General features: G+C 32.7%; 1 pseudogene; it reads right to left on the bottom strand.

Moving 5' to 3' along the window:
• The window catches only part of LOC149533540 (origin of replication complex subunit 6-like), a 55,184-nt pseudogene that overhangs the window by 32,710 nt on the left and 8,644 nt on the right, over window positions 1-13,830 (bottom strand).

Here is a 13,830-nt window from a genome sequence, read left to right as displayed (position 1 = left end):
ACTACAAAATTGTGTTCAACATTTCAAGCCCACATAATCATTTAGTACACATTTCAACATAGATTAACAAAGCCCCAATCCTTATTAGAACTGAAATTTTAAACAAATGAAATGGTCTATAGATCAATAGGTTTCAAAGTGCAATGCAATAAATGGAAAAAATGCCTTCTTACCATCCGTTGATGAACTTTTTTGAAACCCAGCTCTACAGAATAGCATAAAAAGCCTAGTCAAATACAAAACCACACAACTTTGAATTACAAAACCATTCAATAATTTATTGAGATTTTGACAAAAACAAAAGGAAAAATAATAAAAAATAACATCACGAGCACAAAACAAATTAAAAGTTAGAGTAGCATCATTAAAATCATTAACAGAAAACAAATTAGAAACTTATTTAAATTATTTTTGGAATCCATTCAGATTAAAAACATTATAGATGTTGCTATACTATCTTATTAAAGAGCTTGAAGCACTTTTTTCGGTATATGTGACCAAAAATATGTACAAAAGTCTTTAACAAAGCCTGAAATGCATGAAGGAAATTAGAGGTTGAGCAGAACTTAATCTTTTCAAATGTAATGACTAACAGTTACAACATGCTTTACATGATTCCTCATAGTAGTAAGCTATATGAAGGATTATAAAAATATGAATCCTTTAATCATCTCACTTGGATCAAATCTGTAAGCTTTGCCTCATACTCCTCAACTATCAGATTATGTTTTGTACCTTATAGTCGCCCTAGTTTAGCTTCCATTGTAGTGTTCTTTGCATGGGCCATGGTTGTTATGTATTTAGTATATGAAATATTCTCACTGAAAGATAGATGTGAACCATCCACCATTACAGAGTCAACACCCTAATAAACAATCACATACACAACAACATGTCTATGAATGTTTTTGCACATACAGAGATAATCATTCAATGTACTGTGAGGATTTATTTTTGATACCTCCAAAAGCCTTCAAAAGTTATGATGGACATAATTACATTGTAAGAAAAAAATGCAAAAACTATAATGATCTCACCATGGAACAGTTGATAGCACAAGCATGCTACTATATGATTCGCTTCTTTCTATAAGGTCATTGAATCATTTATTCAAATACTGAGAGATGTTTTAAATCTGAAAATTTTTGTGATACCATTACATATAACATATCATCTCCAAATTCTCAATCAAGTCATGCTTTTCAGTTCTATGATCAATATGCGTTGTGAAAGGAACCTATCAAAGTAACTTTTATGTTAAGCACTATTCAGAAATAAGCCAAATTTAACTATCAAAGAATAAAATTGGGATAATTCATTATGTAATTCTACTGAAAAGACTTCATTCAAATTTAAATAGGGTAGAGAATGACCAATTTCAGTTTATGGATGCCATCCTACACGAGATCATTCATTTTTCTTGAACTTCAAGCTTAAGGGCTAAACAAATTGTAAAGCATCTTCATAGCTACTTATGCAAATCACGTGCTCCAAAGAACCAACACTTGCTAGCTCAAAAAGTAGCAACAAATCATTGAGGAGCAACATAAATCACAACAGTGGTAGTATTTTAAGTCATTATTGTACTTGTTACTAAATACTATATAAGAAGCAAAAGCAACAGGGTTTGTGTGCACATTCAGTTTGTTACATGCTTTAAAAAACTGATATTTCAGATTTCTCGGCATTAACTACAATATTTCTGAATCAAAGCAAATTTTAGGGAACTGAAGAATCTTAAATGAGAAAATAGAATTAACTTAACTCTATGGCTATAGAGAGATGCCCCTTATGACCTATTTCAAGTCCCTGAAGCCTCATCTATGCAAATAGATTAGGAATTTCAGATGGATATAGATGCATAATGATTTATGTAAACTAATAAATATTTAAACAATTATGATATTGCTATTAACTGTATATTTTTTGAGTTAAAATCATTGACCATGTTGCAAGAGTTGTGGTTCACAAGAATCCATCTTACACAAGAATAAATGGAACACTTAACAATCATTGCATCTAAGTGATGCTTGCAGAAGCATTGGGCCTTCCTAAGTGAATCCTGATAGCAATATCCCAAGTTGACTTACTTGGAAAATATCTCCTAGTAATCAATTTATTATTTATTGAAAATAATTTTAGAAAAGAGTAATTTCGGAAAGCTCATATGTAACAATCCATCGCTCCTCCATGAGAGGGTGACTATAGATAGCTCAAGGCAAGGACCTATAGGCAATTGTACCTTATGTGATAGAAATCTAGAGAGAAAACAATTTAGTATCTGCTTAATGTCTGTTATATGTACTGTAGTTCTATATTGATTACAGGTAGGTTACTCTTCTACATTATTTACAAGAGGTGTTATTGGACATCTGTTCTACTATTTTTTTTTGAAGTCTCGGGAAAAGAAAAAATCGTGGAGACTTCTTTTCAAGGCCTCTTTCATGGGGCATCATGTTTGCTAGAGTCGGCTCAGGAATAATTCTGAACCAAGATTTTTTTTTTTGGTTAAATACACAGTCAGGGTCTTAGAAGTACTTATACAGCTGCAACATGGCTGTGAGGTTTTCCTAGAATGGTAGCATTATGTTTACAAAATCATGCAAAAAAAACATTTCGTTAAATTTAAGGGACATATTTTATTGCCCAAATATCTTTATTGGTGGTATGTAGTCGCAGCATGACTATGAATCATGGAATCACTGATAAATGCATATGTTCTTATGGGTACTATAGATTCTAATTTCTTAGACTATAGCCTCTAATCTTTTTCAACCATTGCTACAAGTCAGAGACTTTCTAATGAAGATCAATATTCAAAGTTTATAGGCCCCACAGTCTCTTAGTAACTCATGTAGCCATGGAACTGCCTTTCCCTATATAGTTTGTTAACAGATAAGGATTTGCAAGACTAGGTAGATTTAGTTCAATCTCAGATTTTTTCTTAAAAGCAAGAATATCATTTCAAAAAAATGCTACTCAAGCTCAATGCATTAAATTTCTAGGGAGCTGTGACTTGAGCCTGTGCTTGGATCCTTAAAGAGTTCAAAAAAGTCGAAGAAACCATTTCTAGTGAATATAAATATTCAAGTTTGTAAGCACAAGGGTCTTTTGATAACCCATGCAGACACTTTATCCTTCACTGCATGCTGCTGATAGAGTCAAAAACTGACAAATGCAACCATTCTCATACTGATCCCACCAATTTTTTGCTAGAAGACTATCATTTCAACCAAAGTTTCTTGTCAAGCTCACCACATCACAAACTCATCCTTCATAAGGAAATGTGAGCATGACATTGGTACTACAGAATGTTTGTTAAAAAATCTAATTCCAGAAGTCTTAATATGGACTCTATGGTAGGGCATATGTCCCTCAACCCTATCCTGCATCATCAACCCCAACCCCCCACCCCCCCCACATAGAACCCACTAGGGCACTGCCCCTCAACCCCATTAAGGTTTCTAGTACTAGACCCCCATTACTTTTAGGATCTCCTATCATGTATGAAACTTGATTATAATGAAGAGGTGACAAGGAATTGGGATATGACCTTTGAGTGTATTGACATAGATGTTATTGTTGCACAATTTTTTAGAAATCTCTTTACATGAGACACTTGTACAACACATGGCTAGTGGAAGTGGAATTGTCACTCATTGTGGTTCAAGTGAAGTTCTATTTTCAAAGTTCTAGGTGTTCATTTCATTGGTAAACCCAACTTGTTGTCCTACTAGGCCTAATTTGCAATTAAGTCTCTAGTGAGCATTTTTTTTTCCCTCCCAGATGTCCCAAAAGACTCTCATAATCACATATTCTGATACCCAGTCGGCTATATTTCAACATATCTCAAAATTAGATATTGATTTTTGGATCAACTGTCCCCAATAGATGACTGTCACTAGTTTTTGGCCTATTTGACCCCACTTTTATAGAACAAGTGTGTGACATATGTGGCTTCCAGCCCTCAACCTTTCAACAATGTTGTTTAACCCCAATCAAAAGAAATTACAATCAATTCGGTCTCATATACCCTATAACTATGAAAGCCCCAAATTGCTCTTACAAACCCTCATCTAACTAGGGCTTGCTCATTATATGACTCTCCAATGAAGTTTCAACTAAATGAAAGATGTTTTAGCATTAGATTAACATAATAAACTCATCCCAATCATAAAAACATACTATTGTTCAGGCAGATTGCTCACTGTTGTAACCAAACCTCATAATTAGTGTTCCTTCAATCATAACAAGTACGGTGATCACCTTGCACAATTTATCTTTCATAATTAGTGTTCCTTCAATCAAAACCAATAGTTCTCAACAAAAGATGAATGGATAGCCATTGATTATTTTCAAATTCCAACAATTAGTAGTTGAAGAGTCTCATGGTCATGTAAGGTTTCAATAGAAGCTCTATTAATTTTTATTGACAGAAGTTGAATGGATATTTGTTCATTCTTTTCAGATTCCAGTGGTCAACTATTGTTAGAAGAATTTGAAAACTCAGTTTTTGGTTAAATTTATTGCTATAATAGTTTCTTCCTACTATTTTTTGAAATGCATGGAAAATGATGAAGGTCTAAGTGTGTTTGTGAGAGAGAATGCATCAAATATAAGAAAATTTTTTTTATGGATAGAATAAAAAGGTATATGCATTTGTTACAATGTTTATCTCTGCAGATATGATGTAATGAGTTTGATGTTAAAGGAAAAAGAAGTTTGTGAAGGTTATAGTAAATTTTGCATCGAGAGACTTTGTTGGCTTTTGTGTAAGATTGGTGAATTACAAGGTGAATTATAGAGTTTCATTCTTTGCAATCTTTGAATACATATAAGAAGATTATGTAGACTGTTACAAATATGAGACATTAAATTTATTGTTTTGAAATGAAATAGAGTATCCCTCTATGTTTTAGTCATTCTTCTTTGAGTAGTGGGTAGGGGTTGGTGGCTTGATTGTAGTTAGTAAGACTCTTGTATTACCAGTTAGGGTTGTTGTTAGTGAGACTTATATTATATAACAATTTATTGTTTATTTGTTTGGTTTTTAAGCTTTATATGTATTTTGTTTGCAACAAAGTTGCTTTCTTTTAATGTTTTATTTGTTTGACACATGGACAACTTGTTCCTGTATCAGGATATTGTGATATGGCCCAGATGAGAGCTCATTGTCAGGCAAGTAGATATCTATGCTAATTCATATACGAATTCATATCTGATATGCTTGTTTGTGTATTTGGTGTGTTGGGGGGTGGGGAGAAAGTGGTTATATTTGAATTAATCAAATGGTCTACACTCGTCTATTTTTTGGCATATGTTGTATGTCAGCTATATTGTATCTAGGGTTTTATAAAAGATTGTTCTATCTATGTTATATGCCCTTCTTATATCTATGCCCATGTGACATAGATAGCAGGGCATTGAATAAAATGGCCATATAGTATAAATATTCCTTTTTAGCCTGGTGCTCAACAATTGCAAAATTAAGAGTGCAATAAAGGAATATATATATAAAATCAGATTTTCAATCTGATATATATTTTTTAGCAGAATATAAAGGTAAGTGGGTATAAGCTAGTAAGGGTAGAGAATTCATATTTATTGACTCAAATTTCTAAGACACCTTACAAGGGGATATTACAGTTACAATATTCCTCTAGTTTGATTCTTCCTACTTTCAAATGAATTGCACAGGATGAATTTTAGAGACTTTTATTTATATGTTTCAGCTGCTTTGCTATCTAACAACATACCTGTGTAGATGACTAGTATCAACAGGTCAAGAAATTTAGCAGGCTGTAATGATTAAATATAGAACATATGGCAGGCTATAACAATAAAATATGTCCTTCCCACAATAATTCATGTCAAATGGGATCAATTAAATTGCATGTTAAGCTTTGAGTTGACTATAAAATAATGCAACACTCAAATCTGAAAGAAGAATCTCAGTATTGGACTAGCCTACATCACAACCCCACAAATCCATCGCCACTATTCCTGGAACAATACAATTATACAGACATGATTCCATGAAAGTTGTGAAACTTAATTGAATAGTATCATAAGTGTACAACCACAAGCCACAACTAAGCCAAGTAGGAAAATATTTTTTCTAAGGCCTTATTTTTTTCTATACTAATCATATCAGCATATAGCTTATAGGCTACTGAAAGTAGGAATCAATTATGATTGTAAGAAGACTGAATGATAATTATATCCCAGGGTATTTTGGAAGCGAGCTAGATCATGATAAGAGAAAATATTTTCTCAAACAAAGATCTCATTATAGGTTTGTCCAGTCCAAGACAAGCATCTATGAATTAACAAGAGGCATAGTAGAAATGTAGTTATATGTGCTTGTTACATAATTAAGACTATTAATATATATGTTATTTTCAAGGTCCTATGGCTGCTGATAGCTCTTTAAAGCACTACTTGAATCAGACTAAACTATAAACTAATGAAAGGAAAACAATTATATGAGGTTTAGAAGTAAATCTTATTTGGATAATTGTTTTACTAAAAAAATCAAAACACATAAACATTTAACTTATCTACTATTAGTAGGAAAGTCAATGTTTGAGAGATAATACCACTTCAAATTTTGGAGTTGAAGACGAAACACCAATTGCTAATTCATCATTCCAAAATGGATCAAGAGACCTCTTTATTGTATTTGTTTTCACCATCTACAACAAAAAGGCTATTCAAGCTCTTAATACAAAATATTTACTAGCATGGTTATTCTAAATTTATTCCTAAATAAAATATATAAGCAAAAATATGAGTTATTAATTGATAGAATATTTCATATAAAAAATGAAAATTAATCTATGATCTATAATAAATTAGAATATTGAAAAGTTAAAAATATATTTTTTACTTAAAAGAATTTAATTACCTTAGTTTTTAATTTAGTACTTTATATTAGTTGATTTGAAATAATTTTTGGCTTAGATTGTGTGTGATGGATGAATGGACACACAATCACACTCATAAATTATCTCTAATGAAATATATCTTATACATATAAAGAAAGGAATTCTAATTTATGATTTTTAAAAAGACATTATAATTAATATACACATTTATATAAAGCTAAATCCTTCACATGAATAATATCTACATTCAACACAATTATGATTTTCTCCTAAAATGTAACAAATAATAATTTCTGTAAAAAAAATTCAAAAGCTACAAATATAATTATATTATGTGAATAACTATATATGTCCCTTTAGTGGCATTTTCTTTCTACTATATATAGTATTTACAATTTAATTCTATTTCCTTATCCTCTATAAGAAAAATGTTTATAGACAAGCATCTATGTGAATCCTAGCTTGCAACTATGCAATTCAGAAATCTATTATCTTTTGTTATCATTTGCTACATCTCTACCAATCGTGACTCAACTATGTAATTCATATATCAATTCTCTTTTTTCATCATTGGCAATAAAAATGGTTGGAAACACACATTCTTATGAGTCCTAAAGATAAGTTATGAAAGATGAAGCTGAACCCACAATCACATAGACACAACCTTGCAACTACAATGACTCTAAAAGCTAAAAGCATGTTTGTAGTGGGCATGTAGCACTCTCTGTGATTGTGCCAGTTATGATTATTAGATGTGTAGTGCACCCATTTGCACTCTCCTCCATTGATTGGGAGGACTTTCACATAGTTTCTTTTGAGTCCTTTCCTATAATACTTATGGAACTAACCTGATCTAATTGTCTACTAGTTGTCTTTGGACAACGTGTATGAAATTTTTTGAGATTTTAGAATGTTTTATCATCATATGTGAAGGGCTTATTTCATTTTGGAGACTCTTCTTAGCTTTCACATGTTCCTCTTCTCGCCACACATTATTTATATAATGAAGCAAGTGCAGTCTTGAGTAATGTATTTCTCCCTTTATGAAGGCTTGTCCATTTCTTTTTCCAAAATCTTAGAAATACAATATAATTTGGGGTTGAGTTTTGTAGAGTAGAAGATTATTTTGTGCACTGCCTTAGAACATGTAGGTTTCTTCTTGCTTGGTCTTATTATTTCAGGCTTCCATCTATGGCTTGTTCTAGCCGGTAAAGGTATGGAGCTTAACTAGAAGGGAAAAGAACCCTCTTGAAGCTATTAGTGGTGGGGCATCTAGTTGACGCTGCCCCTCCCCTTACAAATGACTTGGGATACTCATTCTCCTACCTAAATTTGATAACTCAAGCTCCCAAAATTACACCTGATTTGGAGGCAATCTGTGATGCCACCATTACACCTATAGTCATGTCCTATAGCCTGGAATCATGCTCGTGATTGTCATCATAATAGAAAAGTTCTTACTTTCAACATTAGAAAACTTGGACATGTGTCCCCTTAAAAATTTTATGCATTTTGACTTTGAAAAAATGATTAGTATTGCTGAGAATTGAACTAATATTCACACACCAGTTATGAAATTCCCAATGCACAAAAAAATTTTAAACACCATTACATCTCCACAAAAACTATATCTTCATGCACTCAATCTAACGATTTTATATCACATTTCTACATAAGATACATACAATAAAGCAAAGCATTTCTTTTCTAAAAATAGGAAAATATTTAAAATGATCTATCAATCTCACATTTCAAATTTGTTTTTACAAACAATTGATGAAACCATTGTCATCAAAAATTAATTGGTAGATGTAAATTGATAATCAAGCAAAATATATCCTTCTTATATTGAAAACACCAAACAATGACCTAAAGCTTAGTGGTGACAGGGTGCTCATCCATATCAGCATAGTTCTTATTGATGGCTTCTATTATCAGCTTATTACACTCAAGTTCCATACATTTTGTCACAAAGGAGGCCAATTTAAGCTTTGGATTGCTATCAAGCATAAGCTCACACTGTAGCTTGTGAATACCAGAAAGATGCATCTTATAAGGAGAAATGAAATTCTGAGTCATGCTTGGTATAATTTATGGAAGAAACCATGAGCATGACCACAATGCAGTTGTGGATGTTATTCTCAAGCTTAAGAGCAATGAAAACTGATTCATTGAATGCTAGGAAAGTTGTTGCACTGTTTCCTCAGATACAAATGAAGACTGTGGCAATGGTTGTATGCATAATTTGTTTTAACAATTCAGTTAATTGCTTCACTAAGTATGTCCCTTTGAAAATGGTGTATACCCACTCTTGTAAAGGGTTCACATAGCAGAACTATTTTTTAAGGGATGAAGAATTTCTTTGAAACCATGAAAAAGGATATTTAGAAGTGACCAAATACTGAAACCTGTGAAGAGAAGGCTCAAATGCTAAAAAAGATAGAACATAGTTGGTGATCTACTATAGTGTATGTGCAAAAGGATTGATTTGAAAAAGGCTAATGTAACAAATTACAATGAAGAATGCTTGTCAATACAAGATTCCACAGAAATTGATCAATGATACTTATTTCCTCTGGATTTGCCAAAGATCTTCTACATCTTAAAACTATTGATATGTATGAATAGAAAGAGGACAAAAGCTTGATACAATCGTGCAGCAAGGTAGCTAATCCACCTTCAAGTTGAACCACCCAAATGTCCAAAAAATTTCAAAATAAAGAAAGTGAAAAAATACTAGAATATAAAAGAGTCTAAGTTTGGCTATCTTGGCATGGATTCAAGAAATAGTAAGCAGTCAAGTTCGCACATCTTAAACAAAAAATAATTTTATCTTAAACCAAGCAGTTCAATACTTCAAGATTTTGAGGATTCGATATAGAAGCATCGATCTCCTTTTGATCACAATTAAGGTTGGCAGCAGTTATCTAATGTAGAGTTTTGAAGATCATAATATGGTGTTTCTAAAGATGGATTTAGTTAGAAATTGGGTTCAAGTTGTAAAAACTGCTTCTTGATAATTGAGATTGGAATAACATTTTTATTTTGATAAGATTGCAATACAATTTTTATTTCATGGAGATTGTATAGCTACTATCATAAAGCAACTTCCACTTGTCTTGTATGCAAAAAATCTGCAACCACACAAAGGATGCCTTTTTGGATCTTATAATAAGGGAAGAATGTGGTGAATGTTAAGGCAGAATGTTGAATTTAACTATATCAGAGTTTGATCCAAATCTACTCAGATTCTTGGGTGCTTTTGTAACTTTTTTTATTGTTTTTGAGGAATTGCATGCATTAGTTCAATTTGACAAAAGTTTAGACAGGATTTCCTTGATAATTGGGATTTACATTTTATAAATTCATCTAAATATGAAGGATGGTCCTAATCATCTTCTACCTAGGATGATGGGTTGGAAAGTTACAACTCCAAATTGTCAGAAATAATGACCATAGATGAGAGGATTGCAAAATTAAAACCAAATTGACTCTTAATTTTCTTTACATACAGACTTTAGCAGATCATATCACGCACCAAAAAAAAGCACTCATAGAAAGTGACAAATAATTGAATCTTGAATTTCCTTACCTACAGACTTCAACACATCATAAGCCTCTATAATAAGCTGTATGTCACCATACTCGATCCGATTGTGCACCATCTTGATGAAATTTCCAGATCCACCCTTTCCAATATAGGTAACAAAAGAGCCACTATTCACTGCGCAATGATCTTAATAATTTTATCCTCAATATACTTGTAAGACTCATATGACCCTCTAGGCATAAGAGAAGGGCCATTCCTGGCACCCTCTTCACCCCCTAAAACCCCCATGCCCAAATATAGATGCCCCCTCTTCTTTGCCTCCTCTTTCCTTCTCTCTGTGTTTTCATACCATTCATTCCCACCATCCACAATATAGTCCCCTTCTTCCATGTGGGCAGCCAGAGTCTCAATTGATTTGTCCACGGGGGGCCCTACTTTGATTAGAAGGATTATGACTCTAGGATTCTAGATGGAGAGCACAAATTCCTTGGCATCATGGAAGCCTTTTACTGGTAGATTGCCTTCCAGCTTGACTCTATCTACCATCTCATCTACCTTTTCTGGGCTTCAATTGTAAACTGAGATGGGGAAGCCTTTTTCTGCAATGTTGAGAGCTAGATTCTACCCCATCACAACCAATCCAGCCAATCTATCCTCGACAATTCAGCCATCTCTTTTTCTTGTATTCACATAATCAAAATCAAGAGTAAGGTTAACATCCAAGGGAGGCTTAGAACTTTTAGCTTACAACGGACATTTAAACTATTTCAGCATCAACTATTGAACTAGACTATTTTGGTGTCATCTTCAAAAAGGCTAAACCATCCAAGGGCAAGGTTTTCACAATAAAGGCAACATATGAAAATCTCATAGTAATCTAGATTGCAATTTAAACTAGGAAACTAGGCAAGGGATACAAACACTACAGTCAGATCAGCTCTATCATGTTCTCAAAACATAATGTAGCTTTTTTATAAGAGCTAGTGTTTTTTTTAGTTAACCCCCAAGTTTTTGCCTTGTTTTTTAATTGGATGTCAATATTTGAATTCCACTTACACTTTTCCTACACCATTTCACTACCATGCAAATGGAATGTTACTATAGTTACAATAAAATATTATTATGTTTAACTACAACATCCTTCAACCATGCAGAAATATAAGCTTGTGCTTCCAATCATCAATAAAAGAAACACTCAAGTACCAATGCTTAACTAAGAAACACATTCTTTCATATAAAACAATGTAGCTAAGTTGATATTACATCCTTAGTTATTAATTATTATATGAGAAATGCATTGCATGCCTATCCACATTGGAATAACATCTAATATATAAAAATAACTTCGTAAACTTTTAGGTATAATATATGAATTGAGTTACCTCAAGTTCATATTCATCATCAATTGATTCACCACTATTGTCAGATTCTACCTCGTCTTCATGTATTCTCTTGCTTGGCAACGCATCCAAAAGCTCTATCCATACACACCCAATACACTTAGTTGCCTACAAAAATCATAAAACCAGAATTTAGACCAAGCTTTTGTTCCAATTTTCCATACTAAATCAATGTGAACCTAAGAAACAGTTAAAGATGGTGTGAAAATAAATTTAACCATGTAAAGAATAGAAAAATGATTATGCAGCTAGTCTGTCAAACCAATTTAAGACATAAGAGTACAATGCACTTTGAAATCTTCAACAATAAGGATCTGAGATATGCCAACCCATATGAATTTTATATAGGAGAAATTTGTAAAGGCCATAATCACTACAATGTAAACAAGCCCAAAATAATCTTTCAAACTTTTCAGCACCAAGCAAGCACAAAAATATAAGAATGTATCTATTAAGTAACAAGAATGAACCAAGTCTAAATTTGACCATAATTAATGAAAAGAACTTGCCATATATAAAAAATATGCAAAGGTTAAAAAATCAATGTCATCACATAAAAAAAATAGTCTCTAAAGAAAACACACCTCTATTGTTTTTCATAGATTTCAGATCCTTCTTTCCTTTGGCAATTCCCACAGCATCAAAACAGAGATCATTCATAGATGTTGCAACCTAGCCCAAAAAATTAGAAAAAATTAAAAATAATAAATAAATAAATAAATATATAGTTAAGAACAAACATAAATCATCAAGAGGGTTTCCTTGTTTGATTTGGTTAGCATCTACAAATTGACAATGTGAATAATATTACAAAACCTTCAAGATTTCTATGCACCCAAAAAGAACACTCACATTTGAAAACTCAACCTCTGATGTACCACATATCTTGATCAGTTTCATCCTATCAACTTTTAACTACATCCAAATAAATAAGTTAGATTTTTGCATAGAAAGTTCCAGAACTTAGGGTGGGTATATGGATAAACAAGAAACAAAAGTTTAGAGAAGACTAACTTGATGCCATTACTGCAGCATTGTCATATGTGTGATGATAAAAAGCAACACAAGAGTAAGGGTTTGAATTTTTTTTATGTTGTTCACCTAAAAGAAAAAGGAAAAAGAGAAAAAAACTGCTCCTAGGTTATATCTTTCATTCATATTAACTACAGAATCAAAGGATTATGATGGGGACACAACCCAAGAACAAAATGGACACAACAGAAAAGGGAAAATTATATTAACTGAGAAAATAAGCTAGTACAATAGTATAGGAAAATAAACTTCAAAACATGCCCTAAGGACTTACAATAGCATAAATCTGGAGATAATTTCTCCTTTCGGTACCTCTTCTCAAACTCCACTCCGAACTGCCTTTTACAATGCAAGAAATCTCCTTAAATAGACCCCGAAGGGTTAAGGACTAGGAGTACATTCTAGAAAGTGCTAGTAGGCATCCACCGACCAAATAGAAGGTTTCGGAAGCTGCAGTAGAAGTCGGCGCAAATCTAGAAGAATCCAGAAATGGTAATCGAACTTTCGGGAGGCATAACTTTTGAACCGTAGCTTTGATTGACGAACCATTTACATTTTTGGAAAGCTCTCGAAGCACTCTATATCCCTATGGACCAGCTACAATAATCCCCCATTTTTGGCCCTTTTTGAGGTCATTTAATTCCCATAACCTAACTTTGAAGCATTCTTAGGAGGTCTCCAAAACCTGAAAAAATGCAATAACTTTCAAACCATGGGGCCTATTGACCTGATTCTTTTTCTAGAATTCTCTAAATCATGATTACATTCATCTGGCCAATTCACACCTTCTAGGTCACCAAAATGATAGCCAAATTGCATGCTCCTATTTTTTTAGGATTTTCTAGCACACTGATAGTTGAACTGTGAGAGTTGGAACCTTTATTTGACCCAAATGGGTGTCCAAAAATGAAAACACATGAAACATAAACTAAGTCTAAGTACATTTTTTGGGTGACACAGG

This window comes from Cupressus sempervirens, chromosome 10 (assembly GCF_028749045.1).
Source record: "Cupressus sempervirens isolate cs-2001-9-10 chromosome 10, ASM2874904v1, whole genome shotgun sequence".
In the NCBI taxonomy this organism is placed as follows: Eukaryota; Viridiplantae; Streptophyta; class Pinopsida; order Cupressales; family Cupressaceae; genus Cupressus; species Cupressus sempervirens.
The sequence above is the reverse complement of the archived record's forward strand: the minus strand, read 5'-3'. Positions and strand labels throughout refer to the sequence as shown.